The 11,830-nt window shown below is 39.3% G+C and overlaps 1 long non-coding RNA gene across 3 annotated transcripts in view; it reads left to right on the top strand.

Annotated features, from left to right (window-relative positions):
* The first annotated feature begins 218 nt into the window (after window positions 1-218).
* The window catches only part of LOC310907383, a 91,432-nt gene continuing 79,820 nt past the window's right edge, over window positions 219-11,830 (top strand). For 2 of the 3 annotated variants that reach the window (XR_014589613.1, XR_014589614.1), the window contains exons 1-4: window positions 219-495; window positions 1,570-1,810; window positions 4,067-4,283; window positions 5,161-5,242. This is a non-coding gene — a long non-coding RNA (uncharacterized lncRNA). Of the gene's footprint in view, window positions 496-1,569; window positions 1,811-4,066; window positions 4,284-4,838; window positions 4,941-5,160; window positions 5,243-11,830 lie in introns of all 3 variants that reach the window. The other variant, XR_014589615.1, reaches the window with a different exon arrangement.

Genomic DNA, 11,830 nt, shown 5'->3' with positions numbered 1-11,830 from the left:
CCCTAACAAATACAGCATTATATAAGGCTGCAATCTTATTCCACGTGTGCTTTGGAGGGAATTGAGAAAGTCTGCCATTTAGCTACTACCTTTGCTGAATACTCATCTCCCACCTAAAATGAACTAAAGTGCATTGAAGCTCAATATGTAACTACTGAACAGGAACTGAGCAAGCTTCAAAACTAGTTACTTATTCATAGATGTTTCTATGTGTGGAGATGGTGCCAGTTCAAGGCTCCTCAGGCAGCACAGCAAGAACACAGTTTCTCTTTGCCAAGGCTAAGGCCGAGGAAACTTTTGCCAGGGAAAATAAAGTGAGGTATGGGGAAAAGACCAATGTGGTGAAGAACCAGGAATGACTCCTCAAGAGCTGAGCTTGCTGCTTCTGGTACACGGGGAGACCACAGTTGATGGAAGCAGAGGATAGGACTGCCAGGAGAGGCTGCCACCACACACACTGCTGCCCCTCTTCCTGCAGCAGTTGCTGACCTGCTGGTAAGCCCTTGTCATGGGTAAGTAGCCTTGGCTACAGATTGTTTATCTTTCCTGAGAGTCCCTAGGCAAACTGAGCTTCTGCCTAGAGCTAGATCTTCATTTTGAGGCATTTTCTTGTAGCTACAGTCAAGGATTATGGCTCAATAAAACCATCACATTAACTGCAGGACACAAAACTACAGAACAGTAAAGGTTGTTCCTGCTATAAGGACTTCAGAGTCTGCAAGCAGTGGTCACAGATAAATACAATATACATTTGGGAAGGTTATAAGGACACAACAATATAGCTGTGGTCAATATAACAACTACAAGCTTTTGCAGTCCTCTGCAGGCATCACCACAAAGGTTTGGGTTTTTGTGGAGTCTACTGATTAGGACAGAGCACATTCTTATACTTTTTACCTGTGGCAAAGAACAACTCTAGGAATTTGTGGCCTGATATAACCCCAAGGGGTAGAAATAGTCATCAGTCTACAAAGAGTTTAGATGACACCTGAAAGCAAGAATGAAAATATGAACCACAGTCTGAAGGAAATTCTTTGTCTCTCTTCACTTGGGAGGGAGGCCTCCTAAAACTACAGCTGGTCTAATTTAATCTGTAGTGATTACAGCTGGTTTGATTCCCATACAAAAGATTATATTTCTCTCTATTGAGGATATGGATATTTTACATCACCTTCATAAGTGCTCTAGAACACTCCCAAATTTAGCATCACTCCAGCTTAAGGAACATTAACACAGTATTTCAAGATGTAAAAGCAAATTCAATTAGAACTATTGTTTTCAGAATCTCTCTACATTCATAGACACTAGGTGTGACTGGTCATGATTGTGGAAGTGAAAATGTTAATTCTCATGTGATCTGAGTGTGTCTATAAATTTCACCCTTTCCTGCTCTCCTAATAAGCCTATGCTTAGTCATGTATCTGCAAGCCCAGTAATTATTTCATGCTCCACACCTATGCCATTGAGACTTTGCACATTTTAAAACTACTATTTGAAAAATATTCTTGTTAACATTTTCCAATAACACTGCCAGCTAAATAAGGATTTCCCTTGGAATTCCCTTGGCAGAGAAATCTGTGATGCACACACAGGAAACCTGATGCATCCAGACTGCAGCAGACCAGTCATGTTTGCTCTCTACCAATAAGTGCAGTGAATCTGCCATGGACAGGTGAACTGCTCTGCCCAGGTGATTCATCTGAGCCTGTGAAGTAAGTCTGACACCTACAGCTGGCACTGGACCTGTTGGAAGATTTCTCTGTATGCAGAAAGGCCTCTTGTGTTTTGCATACCCAGCGGCACCGAACAGGTAATTTTGCCAGGGATGAAAAATTTTGTCCAACACTGTTGATGTTTTCTTTCTGAATAAATTTTGAACTATAAGAAGCAGATGTGTCTGTAGAAACACAGGTCTGGGTGTAACTGCACAATGACAGATTGATCCAGGCTTGGTTCCTCTTCAGGAGTGTAAAGATTCCCAGGCTGATTGCCAGGGTCACTGAAGAGCACAGCTTCTGCTCCAGCTAATGGTGTGACAAACCAACGGACAGCCACCCCCAATCAATAGCTGCCCATATGCCAGAGAGTGCCACAAATTCTTTTTTCCAAGAAATGCTCCTCTACATATCCTTAACTGGGTCAAATGCCTGCTGGATACTCCTGTCTTCTTCATTGAGGGTAGAAGTGACCAAGACAAGTAATTTAGACTAGACATACAACTTTGAAGTGCCTAAGAACATTAATCCCTTCATTGTTTCCTAAGAAACTGGGTCATACACATTCAGTTCCTCTATTTGTTTCTATATGTGTCTGTCATTTCTCTTGCTGCCTATTGGTTAACTGAGCAAATTTGACAGAAGGACAGAAGTTTCAAACAAAATTACACTTCTGCAAACTTTATGGAGTCAGTGGCTTGGTAATGGAGGTTAGCCCAGTTCAAGGACTAAACAAAAAGCTACAGTGTAAGAGTAGCAATTATCTACTTGGTTTGGTCTGCCAGCTGGCCAGTCGGGACACATGCATGGACTGGCCAGTCAGCATTGGAACTGATACATCTCATACTTCAGCTTCTTTAACCAAAATCCAGTAGACAGAGAGGCACGGGAAAATAGGTGGCATGGAAGAAAACTGCATATATTGCAGAAGTTTGAAGTCATAGGTAATCTCAGGTTACTGGAGTGAAAGTGCACAGACAGACATACCTGACAAACCCATATGGCCTCATTAATGGTTTGCCACAGAGCAATTTGCACATGAATACTGTGACACATAAAAGCTACATTTGAAGCCCATATACTCTATTATATATGCTGTATAACAGACACCCTTGTATTCTATATAAAAATATATACTATACAGGTATGAGCAAGTATAATGCATATACACATTCTATATGTGCTGTATATAAATACACACAATCTGTTAGAGCTTGTATCATATATCTGAACTCAATGCAGTAATTTACCACATAGTATACAGTGTACTATGCCACCATAATACCCCATTATATATATATATAATATAGGCATCCACGGTATTGATCTCTGTTCTTTGAATAAAATACATAAACCTGTTTCCTAGAGTTCAAATCAATGAAAGAGGGGGGAGAGGAATGAATGTTTTGAAAATATTTTCTATTTTTTACACTTAATGTAGTCAATGGCTGATAGAAAAGTAAAGACAATATGAGGAAGAGAAGACAAACATACATATCTCAGGTACAGATAGATTCAACATGTTTGTAATGATCTCTAAAAGGGATGATTCTAAACAGAGTGTTAAGATGCTTCTATAATTTTGTCCAGCTTTCCTCAGATGGAGGAAAGTTATGCTGGTGACCTCAGCAGAAAGCAGATTCTAGCCAGGACTGAGTGCTCTGGAAAAATCCAGCCTTTGGATGCCATTGGCTCAGGTGTGGAGGGCCAGCATAGCTTCCTCAAAGCCAGGTATGGAATATACACCTGGCAGCTGCTGAGAGCCGAGCAGAAAGGAGAGAGGAACTGTTACCTCTGAAATTCTGCTTCTGGGCATGATGGAATAAATATATATTTGTCTCCTGGTGCTAAAAACATCCTTTCTGCAGGAAATTGCACTGCAGAATGAGAGATGCTTCCCTATGGCTACGAGGCAGAGGTAACAAAAAGCCTTGCATACACAAATAGCTGTGCTCTCCTAGGTGAAGCAGCTCTTTAGTGTTACCTTTAACGTTACCCTCTGCTGCAATGTGAGTCAGATCAGGTCTGGCTGGTTATCAGCTGCTGACCATGAAGGAAGGGTGGAGAGGGTTTGTGAGAGTCTCAGCCTGCTGCCTGTGGCATGTCTGTCCAGGAAACAAGCCAGGAAGCATTTGAAGGAAACTATTGAGTTTGGTACTTGCTGGGTGGTCCAATAAGTTTGACATTTTTCAAGCACCTTATTTCCACTATAACTGGATGGGGCTTTTTTCCTTCAATATAATAATTTTCTTTTCCAATTTAAGAATTGTTATGAAAATTCTTACTTTTTTTTTTTTTTTCATCCCACCCCCCCCCCCCGCCCCCCCCCCCCCCCTCCCCCACCCCTCCAGAGTCTGCCACTCTCTGCTTCAGACTTTCAGGAAGAAAATAACAAAGGAACTGCCGATGGAGCATTTTTGATGTATCTGACTTCTGAGTTTGCTTGGAATGCTGATAAAAGCTACCAAATTTCCCAGGCATCTGGAAGAAAACAGAGGTGTTTGTCACTTTCTCCTCCTTGGATAGCCTGCCTGTGTTGGCTGATGTTTCTTGTGGCTGTTCAATGAGGTGAGACATTTAATTGGTCTATTTAATGAATAATAATAGCCATTTAAAATATAACCAGCCACTCAGCTAGTGTGGGTTGCCAGTCTTAACCATCATCATTTCCTTCTCTGCAGAGGAATGTGGGCATCTTCAATGGGTGTTTTTCAGCACATTCAGGTTTTGACAGATCTCCTCACTCCTACAGCTCTCACTCCATTTTGTTGCTTCAGTTTCCCTGGGTCAATTGCAGCTGCAATATTTTCTCTCTTCCTTTTTTTTCTTTTTCATAGAAAAAATTTACACATAGCAATTTCACCCATGTTACAAACCTCTTAAGAATACAAATCTGCTTACTTGGAGATGTTTTTTGGCCTGAGTCGTGGTGAGAGGAATTGAAGGTCATAGCAAATGCTTCTGGCTTGCTAACCTAACACCCTGTGGCACCCCTCCGATTTTTCAGATTTCAGTAAGATTAATTTGAAGGAGGTATATTTCATGAGCTTCTTTTAGTAAAGTCATTCATGTGACTGTGTTTTTTTTTTTCTTTTTTGAACAAGAGCCAGCTTTTTCTTTCAGAGTAAAGATATATTGTGGCTGCACGCATCTACTGCCTCTGTTGATGTCCAACAGAAGACGGGGTTAAAAACATCTGGAGTATTATTCATTACTAAGTAATCTGTGAGTTTGTTTCCATTTCTCCTTGAGTCAGGAGGTTGACAAAAGCAAAAGGTCACAGCCCAGCCAGGCTGTTTTGCAACACTGAATGTAAAGTGCACTGCACTAAATTCACATAAGGTGCCATAAGCCCATTTATTTGTGCTATGCAAAGTTAGACTGTGAAGCCACATAAAAGTGACATTTATATTGCATGAAACAATAGAACTATCTCTGCTCACAGGAACAAGAGGCCATTCCAATCATAGCCAGGACCTGCTGAGGTGTTTGCTGTGAGAAATATCCAGTTCTGAGATCAACAGCAGGTGAGCTCCAGATTTCACCCAGATTTAGTGGCATATTCATCCCAGGGGCCTCAAAATGATTGGGAAGCTTTTATATATACTGTAATTCTGTGCCTCTACACTAACACTGTGTGTGTACGCCTCTGCACTGACACAGCTTCCATGGTGCAATGACTTCCTGGACAACTGCAATGTGGCGCTTGCTCAGGCATCACCCCTTGCCGAGGGCCAGCGGGCCATGACAATGTTGTTGCAGCATCACAGCCATGCAACTGCTTCAGTGTGAGCCCAAGCCTCATTTCCCTCGGCTACAGAAGGATCAGAGTGGATTTGCAGCATTGATGAGGGCCAGGGTAAAATTTCCTTTGACATCAGTAAGGTTCAATATTTAGGGATATCAATTACCTCACGGGATTTTTGTTTTGTATGTTTTTTGTGGCTTTTTTTTTGTTTGTTTTGTTTTGTTTTGTTTTGTTTTGTTTTCTTACTCGGTTTAGTTTATTTGAGGGCTTTGTTGTTTGGGTTATTTTGTCGGTGTGTAGTTTAGTTCTTTTTTTTTTTTCTTCACAAAAAAATTAATATTGTAACTAAAATATATTGGAAAGAAAAAGCATTATAGGTTTGCTATAGCAGTTAAAAAGTTCACACCAGGAGGCAAGTTGCAAAGTGCCAACACAGCAAGAAAAACATTATATCCTCTAGTTTTGATTAATGATTTAGGTCTGCTTCTCAGTCTGCATCTTCTGCAGATTTTTTCAGTTTAGCTTCATTTAGATCGTGCAGGAGGATTTTGATATTACTTTGGGAAAGGGACAGTAAGTGAGATATAACAAAAAACTGGTCTCTTGGGACTCAGGTAAAATGAAACTCTGAATCCAAAATTTTTTTCTTAATCAACACAATATTGAACTTCATGTAAGTAGGATACTGTTTTTCTGCTTCATCTCCATCTCATCTCATCTCCTCCCATCCCACTCAGCAGTATCTAGGGTGAGAAGAGCATTGAGAGTTTGTAAGGCAAATCCACAGGGAGACAATTTTCACCCTCTCTTCTCCCCCAGCATAACAAAGACCTGAGGGTTGCAGATGCACCCATATGTAACTGCCCTAGTTCAGCCTATTTGAGGATGTGTGAATCTTGTTTGCTTTTCCCAACAATTTCTTAGTGCCAACTCTCACTTTTCTCAAGGTTTCACAAAATTGTAACCAGTCATGTCTTTACCTGGGGATGATCCAAGGCCCAGGGATCCCTCCCCTGCCCTCATCTGGTCCCAGCAGGCTTCTGGCCACTAAGGATCAACTGGGATCCCAGGAGCTATGCCAGGAGCTTTGGAGGGAGCAGCTGCCAGCTCTTGCATACAGGTTTTCCCCAAAAGTATCTTCGGCACTTGCTTTGAGAGCTGGTATTCAGACATCTTCTATACCAAAGATCCTGCCTAACATACAGCCACAATACTGTTCTACAGTACTTGCAATGCTAGATTTTGGAGTAGTTGGCCAAGGATGCAAGCAAAGTCACAGCATGTGTAGGATGAAAAGGACACATGGCATTAGCTTGCTCTGAGGTAATGCCAGGCAAATCCTGTTAGATCTGAGACCACAAACATCTCCAGCATTGATGGAGCTAAAGGAGAGGGCAAGTGCGAAGAGCGTGAAAAGGGGAACATTAGAATGGATACCGATTTCCATGTCTAGAGGTCAGCAATTATCCTTTTTAAATAAAAATAAGGCAGTAGGATCACTTCTCCAGGTTTTATGAGCAACACAAAATCATGGCTGAGGCCATAACTCGTGTCTCTAGATTCCCAAGACAGCATTCATTTTTCTAGGCAGCACCTATGACACCGTGTCTTGTGTCCTAATAGAAAAATTCTCTTACATGTGAACATTATTGCTTATGAAGGGAAATTCAAAGCACACCTCTCAGAGTTAGATGACTGTTTATTAAAGCAGAACCTTTATTCAGACAAATATCTTACTGTACCGGGCACAAAGTACAATTTTAACATGTCCATCACATAATATAAACTTTACCTTTTCAGGGCTGTAGGCATTAAAATGCAATTAGACGAGAAACATCTTCAGTTAGCTCTGTGCAATGCTCTGCTTCTGCTAACAGATTCTGGCATAGGCATAATTTAACTAGCAAAAGTTTGAGGCAGATTCTTTTTGGTGAAATCCCTTTGGCCAACAGAGCACTGCTAACATTGGCAAGAATGATTTTGACTCCAGAAGCTAAAGAAGGCAGAGTCTGCAGTCTTGGAAATGGTGACAATCTTTCATTAGTCCTCCTAGGGGTGAAGAATTTTCTTGGTGCAAGAAAACTCAGGTAGCACTCATCAAAGTGACTTGGTATTTATTAGTCCAAAATCTGTCAGCAAACTCCACCAACCTTTACTGTGTCAGGATCTGAAATCCTTGCAATGCAGGTCCCTAGTTACATTTGTAGGCAAAAGAGGGTCAATATTTCCAACTACTTCAATCACCAAATGTTTATTTCATGTTTGAAGGATTTCCATGAAGGACAAAAGGGAGTCCTACTCTTCATTTACTGTGTTACTGAATTTTACTGCATTTTCTAATGCAGTGAAACCACACTGCCATGTTTTTCCAAAAAGAAGCAGTCCTGTGGTCTTTCCTGTCTTTTCTGTGCTATACAATCTACTCCGTATGTTTGCTGGCAAACAAAGTAAGAGAGAGAAAGAGGTACACCAGGTGCTAGTAAATGAAGCATACAAATTCCCAGGATGCTAACTCTCCTATTTTAATTATGTGGAGAAAAAAATTGTGCAATGCTTATGAAAGGGAACAGGTTCATAGAGGAGAACAATAGTACTACTTTTTCATGGGACTTTTTCAGTACAAGAGACAGGTGTACTCAAATTCATGAATTTTGCTCCATTATTTGTTCCTTATTTTTTTCCACTTGGGCCTTTCAGTGAAGTTACAATCCGTGGCAAAGAATAAGGGTTGCACCAATAAAAAGCCTTCTGTTAAAAAGAACTAAAACTTTCCCCCTATCTGTTTCAAGGGAATACATCAGACTAGTAAAGCAGTTCAACATTCCCACTGCTGTTGTAAAAGATAAACACTTTTTTCCATAGGGCAATGTAAGTGTAACCTAAGTTAGATATAATTAGTCATATTTTCTCCAAGAAACTGTGGGGAAGGGGGGCTTGGGGGAGTAAGGGGAAGAAAAAGCACAAACTCTAAAAAAAAGTTAAAATACAAGAAGAAGAAATATTGCTGAAATCTAAGATGCCAGGAAATGTGTTTCAAAAATCAGATGTTTTTATAATGCATAGTGATCTTTGCAAAAAAATAATCCCCACTGCTCATAAAAATGATGAAATGATACAATTGCAGAGAGTTTGCACACTCTCTTCCTGCCTGCCCATGATTGCATATTTAACCTCAGCATTAAAAAATGTGAGAGTTAGAGGAATTTTTTTTTTTTTTCATTCTATTGCTGTTTGGGCAAACAGGCTTTTTCCAAGATATATTTGTATTATAAAGGTTAGTTCCAATGTGCTCAATGTCCACAGCAGGGTTCAGATATTCAGAAGAGCAAAAACCACAGTTTCCACTACCTCAGTGGAAGGCAGTGGGTACTCAATAGTCCTGGAAATCTGGCCAGTCTGTTTAAATAACTAATTTAGGTAACTGAGTGTTGATGCTGAGTCCTTTTGCAGAGCTCTCTTACCAGGACAAACAAATTAAAAATAGAACTTGCATCTTGAATTTTATGTACAGTTTTTTGTCCCCATTTCTAAAATAAAAATGTAAAATGACAAAAATGTGTCAGAAATTACAGCAATGCGCAAAATTAGGCATTGACTTCTATAGAGTGAGCTGGATTAACAGTATCTGTCTTAGAGAAATGTAAAGGGATACATGATAAAGAAAAAAATATCATTAACATTATAGAGAAGAAGAACAGTGAAGGATTATTCACTATTTTTCACAAGGACTAGAAAGTGTCAGATTACATAAATTAATGGGAAAAAAGTCTATCAAGGAGTATTAAGCGCAAAGGTGCAGCTTTTTATTTAAGAGGTCATTAAATTGCAAACTGATGAAAACTGTGAAATATACTGGGAAAAAGATCACTGTAAACTTGTTCTGGTTTTCCTTAAGTTTCTATGACTTGCTACTGGCAGAGAAGTGGTAGTAACCTTCATGGACTTTTGGCTGGACCCAGTGCAGCAGTTCTAGTTCTTATAAATGGTTGGGCAATTCAAATAGCAGGGAACCAGATCCATGATGCAAGAGGTCATTTCATCTTTCTGCAGTTCATAGCTGAATAAACAGATCAGTGAGTAGGAGTTTAGAGGTAAATTAACTTTTGTATTCAGCACTGGCAGAAAGATAGTACAGCATCATATCCACTTCTGGTAACTGTAGTTTTTAGAGGGTGTCAGGAACTTGGAGAGAATACAAAAAAAAAAAAAAAAAAAAAAAAAAAAAAAAAAAAAAAAAAAAAGAGGCACCAGAAAGACTGGGATTTTACTTCTCAAGGAGATGAAGAGAAAGTTTTATCCAGTTTTATTTTGGAAAAAAAAAAAAAAAAGGAAGAAAATTAAAAGAAAGAAAAGTCACCCAAGTGCTTTTTAATCTGTTGAAAAAATAAAGAAGAGCTGAAAATTAAATCCACAAAAATTCAGACTGGAAATAGAGCAGACAGGGGGGAAGGGAGGTGTTATTTGGTTGTTTCAGTTTGGTTTGATTTGGTTTGGTTTGGAATAGGTTGGGTTTTTCCCCTTCCCAAGGGAAGGGAATGTTAAACCATTAAAGAAAATTACAAAAGAAGCAGTGGATTTTCCATTTCTTAATATCTTCAAATAAATACTATTTTTCCAGTCAAGCATGTTGTTGTATTTTATTCAGGGTTAACAAGTTTAAAAAAACGCACAGCACACAAAATAGAAGGATAGCCCAATTCTTCTAATGGTCCTGACGAGTGTTGTTGAGCTGGTGACTGCAAAGAATCCCTTTTGTGAGCACTCCCCTCAGTGTCTCCCTCCAGTCACATACAACCTAAGTTTCTTGACGTGTCCTGAACAGCAAATACACACCTTTAAACTCCAGGTTCTGTTGGATGGGTTTGTAAAATCTTCACAAACTTTCTAAGTGCAACTACCTTTGTTGATTGTTTCTGGAAGTGATGAACTTCTATAAGTCCTGGGTTAATCACAAGAACCATGTAAAATATCAAGGTCCTCTTCAAGAGATCTCAGAAGATTCTACTTTTCTACTTAATTTCAGAAACAAACTATGCAAATTGTATATTTCACTCTAGCAGTTATCTCTCTGAAGGCCTCAAGTTAAAGAGGCTCTGGAACCTCCCAGCACTTAATGTCCTTGACATGAATATTTATTTTGAAAGTACCTTCTTCCATTTGGGTAGTAAAAAAGACCAGTTCCTTTCAGGAGATTTAAGCTGCTGCTTTCTGAACCCTCTCCTGTAGGTCCATATCCTCCTTAGAGTACAACTGTAGGCTGGAGTCCAGCAAGGGTCTTTCAAACCTGAATGGAATTGAAGGATCATATGACATGACTCCAGGGCTCTTATGCAAGTTTATACCCCTCAGGGTGACATTCACAATTTTCAGCAAGCACGTTCATCTCCCAATTCTTCTTTTATTTTTTTTTTTCTTGTAGATCTGCTGTCTAGTCCATTTCTCCCCACCATGAACATGTTTTTCCAACAAAGTGTAGAAACTGGTATTTCTGTTCATTGACTTCATGTAGCGTTACTGTAATTCTTTAATAATTACTGCATTAGAACATTTCTCTAGTTACTCTATTTTGTTTTATTCCTGCCTCCAGGAGATGTATGTTCTTTCTAATTATTATTTCTTCTAAAAATATAATAACTCAGCTTTATCAGCCATCCAGCTTACTTACAACAGTACTGAATGGCATCTAGCCAGAACATAGTCCAATTGCAACCTTTCTTTATTCATTCTTCCCATGGAAATGTAAAAAATTATGAGTCTCTTGGAAAATTTATCTCAGCATCTTCCACAGACTATCCAGACTATGCTTTCCTACCCATTTGCTCAGTGCATAGCACAGCGTCAAAAGTCTTCAGTCAAGATATGTGTTTCTGTATCTACTGCTAGTACACAGTCTTAAAGGTTTATTACTGTTGTGTGTAGTAAAGTTAAACTGTGCTTCCATGATGAATCTGTACTGTTTGTTACTCAGTTCATACTGGAAAAAGAAAAGAAAAAGACATTTAATCAATCAATTGTTCAGAAGTGTAAAAAACTAAAATGCAGGAGATATTTTCCAGTAACAGGGAATCCTTGCTGAGTGTGTGACTGTAGTGATTTAAACTCTTCAAATCACTCTTTGTCAGAAAATGTAATTGTCTCTTCTGTATCATTTGGAAATAAGAACTAAAAGATATCTTTACTTTTTCAAAAGCCTTAATGTAACAATGTTGAGCAGAAGTCAAAAACATTTAGGCAGCTTTTATGGAATGTCATAACCCTGGCTGCTAGATTGAGATGTGCTCACAAGAACCTTGCTACTGAACAGAGAGAAGTTTTTTCTGTGCACCCATCCTTTTCACTGAATGATTTCCATCTCTCAAATGAATTC

The sequence above is a fragment of the Zosterops lateralis genome (assembly GCF_965231275.1).
Source record: "Zosterops lateralis genome assembly, chromosome: 3".
Taxonomy (NCBI): Eukaryota; Metazoa; Chordata; class Aves; order Passeriformes; family Zosteropidae; genus Zosterops; species Zosterops lateralis.
The sequence above is the reverse complement of the archived record's forward strand: the minus strand, read 5'-3'. Positions and strand labels throughout refer to the sequence as shown.